Here is a 15,663-nt window from a genome sequence, read left to right on the forward strand (position 1 = left end):
GGGAGGGAAAATAGATTTTGTAAGTAGGTAGATTTGACCTTTTCTTTTTTTTAATTTGTTGACAACTTTAAATGATTTGACATGTAGGGTGCAAGAGGAAGATGGAATTGTCCTAGCAGGTAGGAAGATCACAAGAGCAGAGGATTATTTCATGGTATGCTAGAAACCTTCTCAGGTGGCTACGCTGCAATCTGGAAATGCCCCAGTAATTCTATGACTATTGCTCCTTACTAGATAGTGGGTAAAATTCTCAAAAGTGCCCACGTGACTTAGGAGCCCAAGTCCATTTTTTCAAAAGTGATTTAGGCACTTACATGCCTAGAGTGCGTAAATAACCATGGCTCCTAAGTCCTACTAGCCATGGCTTCTAGGACACTTTTGACAATTGGACTTAGGATCCTAAACGACTTAAATGCTTTGGAAAATGTAGCCACAGCATTTCTCTTGCTGGGGTGGGGAGTAGGAATGGGTGGTAGAGGGTTGTTTGGATCAGGGGACTCTAGAATGGGTAATGGAAACTTCTAGTAATGGGGATCCAGCACTGAACAGAGCTCTAAACTGTATCTCACTGCGTTGTGTGTCCCACACAGGAGCTGGTTCAGCCTTCCTGTCCCACCAAACTGCATTCTTGCCCATGCTCCACAGTACAGCAGCTGCCAGACCCATCCTCCCTCATCCCTTCCAGGGAAGAAAGAGGCACCTTGGAGGGGAACTGCCAGTAGGAAAATTCAGGTAAGAGATGTGTGAGAAGGGAGAAGAGTCCAGTGTAGCCAATACCTTTTTCACAGGGGGAAGGGTGAGGCTAGCAGAGCCATCCCTGTGCTGTGGGGAGAATAGGAAGACTTGATTGTGGGAGAGAGAGAGGATCAGGGGTCAGCAGTGACTATTCGATAGATATGGAGGTCTTGATGGGTGTGGCCTGAGGCAAAACATGAGTGAACGAGCATTATTTGCTTGGGAACATCAGAGAGGATGGAACAATGGAGGAATGAAGACAAGGAAAGAGCCTGGGTTGGAAGAGAGAGTGATCGGGCATGAGAAGGAGTAGCAGGACAGGACAGGGGGTTGCACTAGATGACCTCCTGAGGTCCCTTCCAACCCTGAGATTCTATGACAGAGCAGAGATGGGCGACATTGAGCAAGATGAGAGCTTGGGGAGGAGAGAGAACATGCCACAGGGAGTGGGGAAGCATGCAGAATGAAATGGAAGGGCAAGGAGGCTGGCTGGAAGTGAGTGGAAATGCCCAGGAATGGCACAACTTTTCATCTCAACCATAACCCAGAAGTTCTTGAAATCGAACAACTGAAACAAAGCAATGTTTTAAGTCCAAACAAAACACAGATTTTTTTTAATTGGTTCTAAACTTCCCACAGGAAAACCAACATTTTTCAACCTGCAAGTTTCTTTCTAAATTTCTCAGAGAATAATTTCAGTTGTACAGCTAGGGTGACCAATGTCCCGATTTTATAGGGACTGTCCTGATATTTGGGGGCTTTTCTTATATAGGAGCATATTACCTCCCACCTCCTGTCCCCATTTTTTACACTTGCTGTCTGGTGACCCTATATGCAACCACCTCAAGCCCTGGACTATAATCTTGGCTCTGGCCTCAGACATGTCATTTTCTCCCATCTGTAAAATGGGAATAATAATACTCTTTGACCTCCCAGGAGAGTTTAAAGATACAGTAACTCCTCACTTAACGTTGTAGTTATGTTCCTGAAAAATGCGACTTTAAGCGAAACCATGTTAAGCAAATCCAATTTCCCCATAAGAATTAATGTAAATAGGGGGGGTTAGGTTCCAGGGAATTTTTTTTTTTGCCAGACAAAAGGCATTATATACATTTTAAACAAGTAATTTAATACTCCGCTGGGGCGGGGGAGTAGTGTGCATGTGCTGTGTGTTTACAAACATACTGTACATACAGTACAGCACTATGGTTGGGAGGTGCCCCTGCCTTACCCCACACAGGCAAAGCCCACTGGCCCTGGAGATGAGGCAGGCAAGGAAGCTGAAGGTGCTGTAGGCTGGGAGAAGCATGTTGCACAGCAGCGGCAGCTTCCTCTACTCTGCAAGCACCAGGGGCAGGGAGGGGCTCAACCCTCGGGCCGCCCACTCCCCTCCTTCCCCCATCCTTGACCTGGCTCTTCTCCCCCTCACCTCCTCCCCCTTTACTTCCTACACTGTGTCCTCGCCCCTCCCTTCTAAACACCGCAAGCCAGCTGATTGCCGCGTTCGGGAGGCAGGGGAGGGAGAGGGAGCCGGCGCGCCAAGTCCTCGTTCCTCTCCCCTCCCTCCTGCCCCCAAAACGCCGCAAGCCGGCTGATTGCCCCGGGCAGGAGGCGGAGGGAGGCGGGGGAAGGCGCTGATCAGCTGGCAGGTGGGAGGTGCTGTGGGGAGAGGGGGGGCGTAGGGAGGCTGCCAGCTGTGGAGAAAGCAGGCAGCCAAACAACGTAAGAGTGGAGCACTGCACAACTTTAAATGAGCATGTTCCCTAATTGATCAGCAACGTAACAACGAAACAATGTTAACCGGGACGACTTAAAGTGAGGAGTTACTGTACATTCATCCATGTCTGTGAAGCACTCAGGTACTACAGTATTATTAGACAAGCATGGAAGTGAAATAGCCTGAATCATCTCTGTAGACAGAGACTTCCTCAGGTCAGGCCTGGTGGGGTGGGGATGGAATGAGCCCTGCAGCCTCATCCATTCTCTTGTCCTACAGCATAACTCGCCTATGGACAAGATTTCTCCAGCTAGATTCAGCCCTGTTACAATCCCGTAGCGCAGAATGCTCAGCACCTCTGACTCTAACACTAAGCAGCATGGCTTAGACTAGATGGTTGGACTAGATGACCACCTGAGGTCCCTTCGATCCTGATATTCTCTGATTCTATGGCAATTTGTTTCAAATTGATAAGAGACTCATATAGATTAAGGGTAGCTCTAAAATGCTAAGGACACAGCATTTTATTTGAGAGAATGACCCAGAATGTACAGACAACTCAAAAATCACATCAGTAGGTCTCTCATCCACCTCACATTGCCCATAGCTGTTTTCAATAGGCTTTAAAAGCAGATGCTCAGCTGCAAGCCAATCCAAGAAATAAAGGAAGCCAAAGGGGTTGGGGGAGGGAAGTAATAAGACAATGTATGGATGTGCTTGATTGTTTCCATAGCCAGGGCATCTTTCTGAGTGACAGATAATTCATCTTTTAACAGCTCCGTTGCCTAGAGATCAGTCTCATGGTTATCAGCTAAACCTACATAAACTGAAGCATTTTCCAAAAGGAAACCAGATGTGATGGGGTCAGCCCCAGCCTGTGACAGGGACATCTGGGTTAATTATGACTGATGCCGTATCACTTTTCATAAAGTGCACACTTGCCACATCAGGTATTTTTACTGTCATTTATGGAGTGCAGCGAAAGACGTTCGTTACGGAGTTCTAAGGTCAAGGAGAAAAGGGACGGAGCGTAAAATAGGCAATTACGCTTTCCAGGGTTGCAGGGAGGAGTAAATATAAATACACATTAAGCATATTCTATATTTTAAATCCTTTGCATTTAATACTTTTTGTGGGCCAGATCTTGCCAGCCTTATCCACATGCAGTAGTACCTTGCTTCCTTGATTTCAATGAGGTTACTCCCCAAAGTAACGTGCTGCTCAACATGAGTAAAGTTGGCAGCTCTAAATATTAGCAGCCCCCTACAGCTCCCCATGCTGGGGTAAACTGTACAATGCACCACTGAAGTCATTGGTGTAAAGCAGGGATCCAAACAGAATTGAGCCCTTAGGATTTTTCTGTCTCCCATGGCTGGCTATTCCTGAATTATTAGGAGCCATATACTCCTGAGCCATAGCAGGTGCATAACTGATATGGAAGGAGTAGGGACCTTGCACAGCCTGTGCATTGCATGAGCAGAATTGTGGTCCCTGCACTCCAGGGAATGCCACATCACACCCTGTCACGGGTTCACAGCTCACCGCTGGGGCACCTCCTGGTGGCTCATCTGGGGATTACGCTGCCCAGTCTGACACTCCTGGCCTCTCGCTTGCACTGTGGCACCTCCTGGTCCTGGAGGTGCAGCCTTTCATCTTTGTAAGTCAGGAGGCTCCCTCTTCACGGCCTGGCCCTCCGGTCAGGTCACTACATGTTTTCCCCTTCTGAGGTGTCGAAGTCTCATCAGCCTGCCTGTCCGGGTATTGCTCCCTGCAGTCCTCTATGTCAAAACTATGCCACTTCCCTCAGGGGCTGGTAGGCGAAGGCAAAAACCTCCCTCTACGCTGGGTGCCAGCTCAGGGACTCTCTAAATCAGCAGCCGAAGTCTGCTCCCTCCCAAAACTTGCTGCTGTTTCCCTGAGGGTACGTCTACACTACGGGATTATTCCGAATTTACATAAACCGGTTTAACAAAACAGATTGTATAAAATCGAGTGTGCGTGGCCACACTAAACACATTAAATCGGTGGTGTGCATCCATGGTCCGAGGCTAGCGTCGATTTCTGGAGCATTGCACTGTGGGTAGCTATTCCGTAGCTATCCCATAGTTCCCGCAGCCTCCCCCGCCCCTTGGAATTTCCGGGTTGAGATCCCAGTGCCTGATGCGGCAAAAATCATTGTCGCGGGTGGTTCTGGGTAAATGTCGTCAGTCACTCCTTCCGCTGGGAAAGCAACGGCAGACAAGCATTTAGTGCCTTTTTTCCCTGGATTGCCCTGGCAGATGCCATAGCATGGCAATCATGGAGCCTGTTTCGCCTTTTGTGACTGTCACCGTATGTGTACTAGATGCCGCTCACAGAGGCGATTCAGCAGCGCTACACAGCAGCATGCTTTTGCTTTTGCATGATAGCAGAGATGGTTACCAGCCATATTGTACCATCTACCATGCCATAAATTGGTAATAAGATGATCGTGGCTACCAATCTTTTTGCACTGCACCATCTGTTGCTGTCATAAGTGCCCCTGGCTGCTCTTAGCCAGGGGCGCAAAAGCCAAAATTGGGAATGACTCCCTGAGTCAATCCCTCCTTTTTGGTATCTAAAAATAGAATCAGTCCTGCCTAGAATATGGGCAAGTGTACTAGAGAACCACTGTATCATAGAACCAGAGAGCACAGCTGCTCTGTGTCAGATCCTGCAGAAATTATGAGCTGTATGCTATTCACAGGGGGTGCTCCTGCAACAACCCCACCTGTTGATTCCGTTCTTCTCCCAGCCTTCCTGGGCTACCGTAGCATTGTCCCCCCACTTGTGTGATGAAGTAATAAAGAATGCAGGAATAAGACACAGTGACTTGTTAGTGAGATATGAGTGGAAGGCAGCCTCCAGCTGCAATGATAGTCCAGAGATGACATTAAGGGGTATGGAGGAGGGAGCCACTCATCCCTCTGCTAGTCCAGGGGCAATTGAATCTTTTCTTTACACATGAAGGGTGGGGGCTGATGGAGCTCAGCCCCCTGTTGCTATGATGATGATGGTTATCAGCCATACTGTACCATCTACCACGAAAAATTAGGACCAGGCACCCTTGATTGACCTTACCGATGCTAGTCAGCATGGTTATCAGTCCTTTTGCACTGCCCCATGTGCCAATAGGCTGATGATGAGGACGGATACCAGCCATATTGTACCATCAGCCATCCATAGCGTGGGGGGAGCAAGGATGTTGGTGTTGAGTGCTGCACCATCGCGTCTATCTGCAGCATTCAGTAAAGATAGGGTGACATGTAAAAGAGTCAAGAGAGGATTGTTTTCCCTTTCACTTCTGGGGGTGGGTGGGGGGGTGCGTAAATTGCCTAGCTATGCCCTGAGCCACCGCGGACACTGTTTTTGACCCTAGATGCATTTGGAGCTCAGCCAAGAATGCAAATGCTTTTCAGAGACTGCAGGAACTGTGGGATAGCTTGAGTCCTCCAGTCCATGAGCGTCCATTTGATTCTTTGGCTTTCCGTTACGCTTGTCACGCAGCAGTGTGCTGAGTCCCTGCTATGGCATCTGTCTGGAGATTTTTTAAAAATGATTTTGAATTTCGTCTTCTGTAACGGAGTGCTGATAGAACAGATTTGCCTGCCCTTACAGCGATCACGTCCGCATCGTCCATGCGGGAGCTCTTTCTTTATTTTGATTTTTAATTGCATCACCACCCGTGCTGATCGGAGCTCCACGCTGGGCAAACAGGAAATATTCAAAAGTTCGCGGGGCTTTTCCTGTCTACCTGGCCACTGCATCCGAGTTCAGATTGCTGTCCAGAGCGGTCAGTGGTGCACTGTGGGATACCGCCCGGAGGCCAATACCGTCGATCTGCGGCCACACTAACCCCAATCCGATATGGTAATACCGATATTAGCGCTACTCCTCTCGTTAGGGAGGAGTACAGAAACCGGTTTAAAGAGCCCTTTATACCGATATAAAGGGCCTCTTAGTGTGGACGGGTGTGGCGTTAAATCGGTTTTACGCTCCTAAAACCGGTTTAAATGCCTAGTGTAGACCAGGCTTTAGACTTTTCCCACTCCGCCTCTCTCAGGCTTCTGCTCCATCATCCTCCTGGGTAAACCCGTCCTTCTGGGCCTGTACCCCAGGGTGTCTCCGCTCGCCCGGGGTGGCCTTCTTTCCCTCTCTAATGCCTAGAGGGTGACAGCTGGCCTCCTCGGTGCAGCCCCTTCCTGCCTTCCTTCTCAGCTGGGCTCTATCATCAATCAGGGGTTGCTTAGGCCACTGACTCCCCCAGGTGCGGCCTGTCTGGATAATTGGCCCCTTCTCAGCCTCATTAACCTTTTCCAGGATGGCATGGGCTGAACATCCCCATCCCACTCCCCCTACGGCACACAGTGCCCCAGAAGTGGCGGGGAGGAAAGGAGAACCAGCTTTGCCCCTCTCCCCCACTGGCCAGCAGAGCTGGCTGGACGCGTGTGGAGGGTTTGTGTACCACGCCCGTGGACGGGGTGTAGCAGACGGTGCAGTGGGGCATCTCAGGAGGCATTGTGCCTCTTCAAAGCACTGCCACACACTCTGAAGCGGCAGAGCAGCTTGGCAATGCTCCTGCCTAGGAGCCGTGAGCAATGTCTACAGTCTAGCTATGCACCTGTTCGTGTCTTTTTCTGTGCAGGTAGTTACTAAAGAGCTCACACAACTTCACAGGTGAATGGCAGAGTTTCTATAAAATAACTGCCAAATTATTGTGCACTGGATGCTCGCAGACTCTGCTGGGACCATACAGAGAGTGGCAAGAAAGGTGCTACCCTGGGCGTTGAGAGCACCATAAAGAGAGCAGGCAAGGAGGGGAGGGGAGTAGGCGGATCCATACACTCAGCCACTGCAATGACCAGCCAGGACCACCTTCACAACAGGGGAGCGAGCGGTCTTCCGTAAAGGGCTATGGCACCGTGAACTCTGCCTTTTCACCCTGGGAGCAAGGGGAGGCATGTTACCTCTTTGCAGTCTGCACTGCCCACTGCACAGGGCCGTGCCTAAGTGGCAGAATCAAGGACTAATTCCCACGGTGTAGGGAGATCTCGTGGAGAGTTCTCCATGCGGTCTGAACTCTGTATGGAGGAATGGATGGAGTCAGAGCAAGACTGGGCAGAAGGGGGCACATTATGGAAGCAGCTTTGAAGAATGTCCATCCTGCTGCCCTCTGCAACTACAGGAGATTCCCTGAGAAGCTAATACAAGCTCAGACTTGGTGTGAACATCAACATGTTTGTGCACACATATGCAGTGTCACTCTTTGCCCTCCACTGAAATTCATCTACTTCTCCGGTGGTACATGGCAGCTCTACAAAAGGTCCGTAGCACCACTACAGAGCAGGAAGTGAACTAGCACCACTTCCTGTGGAAACCTTCAATGCTAAGGGTGTGTGAACTTCAGAACTATCAATCGCTACCTGGAAGGCAAACACTTCTCTTGTCAAGGCTAAGATCTTTGGAGCAGGGACAGTCTTTTTGTTATACATACACAGCACCTAGTGCCCCCGGGCCCTGATTTGTTACTGGCAATTCAAGGTGCTGTCAAAATAGAAAAAACGAATAATATCATAGTTTGGATAAGCTCTCAGACAGTCCGATGCCTATCTGAACTACCCAACCATAATAAGAAATAAGCAGTAAAATCCTTGTTTGAATGTGTCTTGTTTCAGTTTTTCCACATTTTTTTGTTTTAGTTTTTTCTTGTGATCCCAAAAGTATAAAAACTAAAATTAGGGATAATTTTTAGCACATCATCTGAATGGGGTGGGGGTGGGGGAATAAACAACTTTCAAATTAGTTGCAGAGAAGTGCACAAATGAATTACCCACTGTTTTCAGCCCATCATGAATAATTCAAATTCCCCTGTGTCAGTGGATCTAATTAGTAATCATCCAAACTATTCTTAAATTATCTAGTTTTGAGTTACTTACATAGCAACTACATTTATTTCCAATCGAATGATTAACCCATTTGCCAGTGCAGTAGTGCTAGCACAGTCTATTGCTGGCAGTGGAATGCTCCCCAGCAAGCACGCCATCAGTTTCTGTTATTAATGTTCCTTTAACAATTAACCCCCCTAGTGTTCAGGGACGCACAGCATATGTCACATGGAGAGATATTTTTAAAGTTCTGTGGCTGTGCACCATATGTCCTGCTGGCTCAACCACCTTGAAATGCAAAGAGATGTCATTAACGAAGGCCTGACCGGGGATGCGTGGGGAGGCATAGCACCTGGGGGGATAATATTGACGTGCAATAATGCAGTTACCTAGCATCACAACAGAAGTTAAGGTGTGAGTCTACTCTGAAAAGTGACTTTGTAAGAATGGCCCAGTAGGCATCCGGATAAGGCTTCTCACTGACTTTCAGAACAAGTACAAAAGATTAGTTTTTCTTAACCGTCAACCCTGCAAGCACAACCTGGAATCTGCAAGTCAAACTGAATCAATCAGTCATAGAATCATAGAATCTCAGGGTTGGAAGGGACCTCAGGAGGTCATCTAGTCCAACCCCCTGCTCAAAACAGGACCAATCCCCAAGTAAATCATCCCAGCCAGGGCTTCATCAAGCCTGACCTTAAAAACCTCTAAGGAATAAGATTCCGCCACCTCCCTAGGTAACCCATTCCAGTGCTTCACCACCCTCCTAGTGAAAAGGTTTTTCCTAATGTCCAACCTAAACCTCCCCCTCTGCAACTTGAGACCATTAATCCTTGTTCTGTCATCTTCTACCACTGAGAACAGTCTAGATCCATCCTCTTTGGAACCCTCTTTCAGGTAACTGAAAGCAGCTATCAAATCCCCCCTCATTCTTCTCTTCTGCAGACTAAACAATCCCAGTTCCCTCAGCCTCTCCTCATAAGTCATGTGCTCCAGCCCCCTAAGCATTTTTGTTGCCCTCCGCTGGACTCTTTCCAATTTTTCCACATCCTTCTTGTAGTGTGGGGCGCAAAACTGGACACAGTACCCCAGATGAGGCCTCACCAATGTCGAATAGAGGGGAATGATCACGTCCCTCGATCTGCTGGCAATGCCCCTACTTATACAGCCCAAAATCAGGGCTGGCTCCAGCTTTTCTGCTGCCCCAAGTGGCAAAAAAAAAAAAAGACAAGCGGCGGCACTTCGGCGGCAGCTAAATCACGCCGCTTCTTCGGCAGCAATTGGGCGGCAGCTCAAAGAGGAAGAGAAGGAATGAGGGACCTGCTGCCAAATTGCCGCTGAAGACCCAGACGTGCCACCCTGATACCGGATGGAGTGCCAGCCCTTTGAATTGGCTGCCCCAAGCACCTGCTTCCTACGTGGCTGCCTGGAACCGGCCCTGCCCAAAATGCCGTTAGCCTTCTTGGCAACAAGGGCACACTGTTGATTCATATCCAGCTTCTCGTCCACCGTAACCCCTAGGTCCTTTTCTGCAGAACTGCTGCCCAGCCACTCAGTCCCTAGTCTGTAGCAGTGCATGGGATTCTGCTACAGTCCCTAGTCTGTGGCAGTTCATGGGTCCTTTCTAACTCACCAGGATCAACCAAAAAGATTCTTTGGCCAGAACCAAGTTGAAGATTCAAAGCCAGATGGAAGCAGTCTCCCAGAACGGCTTTGACTCCCAGATTAATAGGCAGTAAAACCTTACTTTCGATAGGGAAGTAGGAAGAGAGGGCTCTGGAGTACAAACAGGAACAGGGTCTCTCGGGTAAGAAGGTGCCATTTGCGCACAGAGGTTTTTCAAAGTAGAAATGCACTTTTGTGTTTTCCCTGTAAACACTGGATTTGTATTTCACATTATTTATATGGATCTCGAGAATATCCAGAGGTATCGTAATTAACTCTTTTTGGAAGAGACATAACACTTTGTACTTCAAGACTTAGGCTAATCTTTAAACATTAGAGACCAGCATGTGACCTGTGTGGGGCAGATTAGCTCATATCTGCCCATTGCAGAGTTATTTGTCCTCCTCTGAAGTGCCTAGTGCTGACCACTGTCAGAGACAGAACACTGGTCTAGATAGACCTCAGGTCTGGCCCGGTCTGGCAATCCTACGTTCCTAAACTTGGTTTGTTTTAAAAGGTCTTTGGAGATTTTTGAGTCATTCATTCCCTTGCAACAACACGTCCTCAAAGGAAGCGAACACTGCTCAACAAATCCCTCCTTGACTGAGAGCAAAGTCTTGGGCTACGTCTATACCACCCGCCTGGGTCGGCGGGTAGCGTTCGACTTCTCGGAGTTCGATATATTGCGTCTCATCTAGACGCGATATATCGAACTCCGAACGCGCTCCCGTCGACTCCGGAACTCCACCACCGCGAATGGCGGTGGCAGAGTCGACGGGGGAGCCGCGGACTTCGATCCCGCGGCGTCTGGACGGGTGAGTAGTTCGAACTAAGGTAGTTCGAGTTCAGCTACGCTATTCACGTAGCTGAACTTGCGTACCTTAGTTCGACCCCCCCCCCCGTGTAGACCAGGCCTTCTTTATGAAACTATAAGGTAGCCATAGTTTTGGTAACCCTTCCATGAAGCACCAACTCATTTACACTGTGGGTGCAGTGCATCAGCCTGGGGATCAAGGTACCAAACTGGGAATCGAGCAAACTTGTGTTTCTTGCATAGTATTCTAGGGTGAGATCCTCAAAATGCTCCGCATTGACCTGTGTGCTCCCATGAAAGTCACTGGTAAGCTGGACTCTAGGATGACCATGACCACCTCACATGTTTTAAACACCAAACTTTCTTCCAATGTTTTGGACAAAAAATGTCTTTTGGACCAAAACAAAATTGGATCAACTTTTCCCAGTTTTTCAGTGAAGAACCAGAAAGCAAAAAAGGTGAACATTTTAGGTTTTGTATAAAATGTTTTGGTTTTAGGTTAAATTTTCCAGTTATTGATTTTCAAAAATTAAAGATTTTTAACAAAAAATAGTCTTTAGTTTGGGTTTTTTACTGAAAGCCCAACTTGGGAGGTGAGGGTATTAGGGTTTTCTGGGAGCTGAGATGGGGAAGTTTCAATCTTGTGGACTGGCTTGTTTTGTGCTGAGAGGCTGTTCACTGGCTCATGCGCTGTGTGTTTGGGGCTGGATTGCATTTTTACAATCACTTAAGGGTGTGTAGAGCCTAGGATATGCTGTTCCTTTGTATTTGACAGGTTGAAATCTAAATAAATAAGTCAAGAGAGCTGGTCAGACAAGTCCTTGTGAATCATTTTTCAATAACTGACAGAGGGGAAAAAACGATTGAATAAGCTATTCATAAACATCATGCAGCCAGCTCCTGACACAGTCAAGCATCGGCTCCTCACCGTGCCACCGCAAAGACATGCAAACAAACACGGCTCAGATTTCCTGAAAGAGTGTTACCCCCATGTCATCACCCTAAAATTAGGGGTTCTGATGATCAGAGTTTTCCTCATGGCCACTTAGCTGGCTTCTCCAGGGCTTGCTGGATTAGCAGGTCAGAGGGAAGGTCAGTGGACGGAGGGGCTGTTGTGTGACTTCCCCTCCCTGTGCCTCGATTTCCCTTCCCACTCTCTGTTGATGGTCCCGGCTCCAAAGAGTTTACAATATCTCCGACCATATGTGTTTGTACAGTGCCTGGCGCAATGGAGTCTCAGCTGAGGCCTCCAGATGTTACTGTGATGCAAATATCAACAACTCATTCTGATCCAGAGTAAACTCAGGTACACACTCCAGTTTTAATTTTTAAAAAAGAGTAAGTCAGTTGAAGCAAATATTCCCCTCTCAGATGTTGGGCGTCCTTGGAATTTGGTATTTGCAAGCACAGCATCTAAACACCTTCATATAAATTAATGGAGGATAATCTAGAGAGAATACGGACTTCTCCAGTTCAGAAAAATCAAGAGAGAGAGAGACCTGTAATTAATTAGAATTGTGAATGCTTCCTCATTAGTACAATATGTTCTGCTGGAGCTGGCCATGTGGAAAAGTTCTGCATAACAAAATAGCAGGGAAGAAAGCACAACACGATTTATATTAAATTAAAAAAAAACTGATGCCACTAAAGGAAAGGAATGAAGTTATAAATATATTTCCCTGGCATCATCCAACAGCCGGAGTCTACAGTCTCACTTCTATGGCCAAGTATCATAAAATTGATCTGTTAACTATTAAGAACTATATAATAGTTTACACAGAGTCTGAGTTATTGCCAGTGGGATCCGAAATTGAATTCTTCCTAAAGAACCAGATCTTGTAAGTATTCCTTTTCCATTACACATCACTGCAACCGAGCAGCAAATAAGGGCTAAGTTTCCTAAGACTTCAATACTTGGACACTGGAGGGTTCCCCCCTCCCAACAAAAAAAAATCTGGACCCTCTAAGTATGAAATTTCTAGGATGGGTGAGATGAAAAGAACAGGAAGAGTTAAAATGCAGATGTATATGATCAAGAGATAACATGGCCAGACTGGTACTCAAACTAACACAAACATTCAAAAAAATCATGATTGGCTTACAAAAAAATTCACAGGCTCTTCAAAACCAACACATTTTAGGTCTTTTCACTTTGCCCTCTGTTTTCTGGGCCTTTAGATTACACTTGGGTCACATTTTTCTAGCTTACCCCACAATTGGGAGGGCTCAATTTTTTGATTTTTTTAAATGAAAGCTGAGATTCTCATGAAATCAGGTAGGCCTTTAAGACAGACGCCACATATGATTTTTTAAATTAAATCATGAGAGTTGGCAACAGTGTAGACAAGGCGGCCTGGGAGTTTAGCCAACACTGCTACAAAGTCTTAGTGTAGACATGGTTTGCACTGGCTGCAGGGTTTACGGGTCACTCCAGGTCATTTGGGGTACAATGGGGCCCCTTAGTAACTGGCCTGAGCAGTGGGGCTGGAGTGGGACTGCGAAACAGACACAAATTTGCACGACATTTTGATGTCACCAGATCTACATTTTTCGCTGGGGGAAAAAAAAAGTTTCAACCAAAAACCTTTGCCCGGCTCTAGTCATGAGCCAGATATCAGTGGCGAGATTCGCCACCAGCCTGCAGCTTCTGCGGTCATTCTGTGCAAAGTGAGTGCACACTGGGTGCAAAACACCATTAACACAGACCGGCAGTGCCCCAAGCATTCTTTCCATCTCTCTGCTCCCAAGGCCACTGAAGCTAACTGGAGTCAGGTCTTAACGGAATCCAGGTTCTTCAGGCTGATTTGCCTGGCAACTTCAATAGCCAAATCTTTCTTTATGCTCTGATTATTTTTTTCATGTAAAAAGAATAAAGGTGAGTGAGTCTCCCCCTTCTCAGCACATTTGGTATCTGCGGCTCCCTGGTGCATTCAACATTGCTAGCACTTGTTGTTTTTTTTTACGGTGTAGGCCAAAACATAAGCATACCAGGATTTAGTCTGAAATGTACCAAGGTTAAGAACAGTGCAGCATTAATCAGGGACCTCATGCACAATGCATTAACAATTTGTATGCGAAGAGGAATTCGACACTTTCTCCGAGACAGGGAGTGTATTATAGACAATGGAAAGCTGGAAGACTGAAGGAAAACGCATGCACTATAGGCCAGATTGTGACTAGAGGCCCAACTTTAAAGAATCCTTATTGAGGTTGCAGGAACAAACCATCCCGATGTATAGGAAGAAAAGTAAATATGGCAGGCGACCAGCTTGGCTTAACAGTGAAATCCTTGCTCGTCTTAAACACAAAAAAACAGCTTACAAGAAGTGGAAGATTGGACAAATAACCAGGGAGGAGTATAAAAGTATTGTTCGGGCATGCAGGTGTGAAATTAGGAAGGCCAAATCACACTTGGAGTTGCACCTAGCCGGAGATGTTAGGAGTAACAAGAAGGGTTTCTTCAGGTATGTTAGCAACAAGAAAAAAGTCAAGGAAAGTGTGGGCCCCTTGCTGAATGAGAGAGGGAACCTAGTGACAGAGGATGTGGAGAAAGCTAGTGTACTCAATGCTTTTTTTGCCTCTGTCTTCAGAGACAAGGTCAGCTCCCAGACAGCTGCACTCTGCAGCACGGTATGGGGAGGAGGTGACCAGATCTCTATGGAGAAAGAAGTAGTTCGGGGCTATTTAGGAAAGCTGGACGAGCACAAGTCCATGGGGCCGGATGCGCTGCATCCGAGGGTGCTAAAGGAGTTGGCCGATGAGATTGCAGAGCCATTGGCCATTATCTTTGAAAAATCATGGTGATCGGGGGAGGTCCCGGATGACTGGAAAAAAGCTAATGTAGTGCCCATCTTTAAAAAAGGGAAGAAGGAAGATCCAGGGAACTACAGGCCAATCAGTCTCACCTCAGTCCCTGGAAAAATCATGGAACAGGTCTTCAAGGAATCAATTCTGAACCACTTAAAGGAGGGGAAAGTGATCAGGAACAGTCAACATGGATTCACCAAGGGCAAGTCATGCCTGACTAACCTAATTGCCGTCTATGATGAGATAATCGGCTCTGTGGATGAGGGGAAAGCAGTGGATGTGCTATTTCTGGACTTTAGCAAAGCTTTTGATACAGTCTCCCACAGTATTCTTGCCAGCAAGTTAAAGAAGTCTGGGCTGGATGAATGGACGGTAAGGTGGATAGAAAACTGGCTAGATGGTCGGGCTCAACGGGTAGTGATCAATGGTTCCATGTCTAGTTGGCAGCCGGTATCAAGTGGAGTGGCCCAAGGGTCGGTGCTGGGGCCGGTTTTGTTCAATATCTTCATTAACGATCTGGAGGATGGTGTGGACTGCACCCTTAGCAAGTTTGCAGATGACACTAAACTGGGAGGAGTGGTTGATACGCTGGAGGGTAGGGATAGGATACAGAGGGACCTAGACAAATTAGAGGATTGGGCCAAAAGAAATACGATGAGGTTCAACAAGGACAAGTGCAGAGTCCTGCATTTAGGACGGAAGAATCCCATGCACTGCTATAGACTAGGGACCGAATGGCTGGGCAGCAGTTCTGCAGAAAGGGACCTAGGGGTTACAGTGGACGAAAAGCTGAATATGAGTCAACAGTGTGCCCTTGTTGCCAAGAAGGCTAATGGCATTTTGGGTTGTATAAGTAGGGGCATTTCCAGCAGATCGAGGGATGTGATCATTCCCCTCTACTCAGCACTGGTGAGGCCTCATTTGGACTACTGTGTCCAGTTTTGGGCCCCACACTACAAGAAGGATGTGGATAAATTGGAGAGAGTCCAGCGGAGGGCCACAAAAATGATTAGGGGGCTGGA

The sequence above is a fragment of the Mauremys mutica genome, chromosome 5, assembly GCF_020497125.1.
Source record: "Mauremys mutica isolate MM-2020 ecotype Southern chromosome 5, ASM2049712v1, whole genome shotgun sequence".
Lineage (NCBI taxonomy): Eukaryota > Metazoa > Chordata > Testudines > Geoemydidae > Mauremys > Mauremys mutica.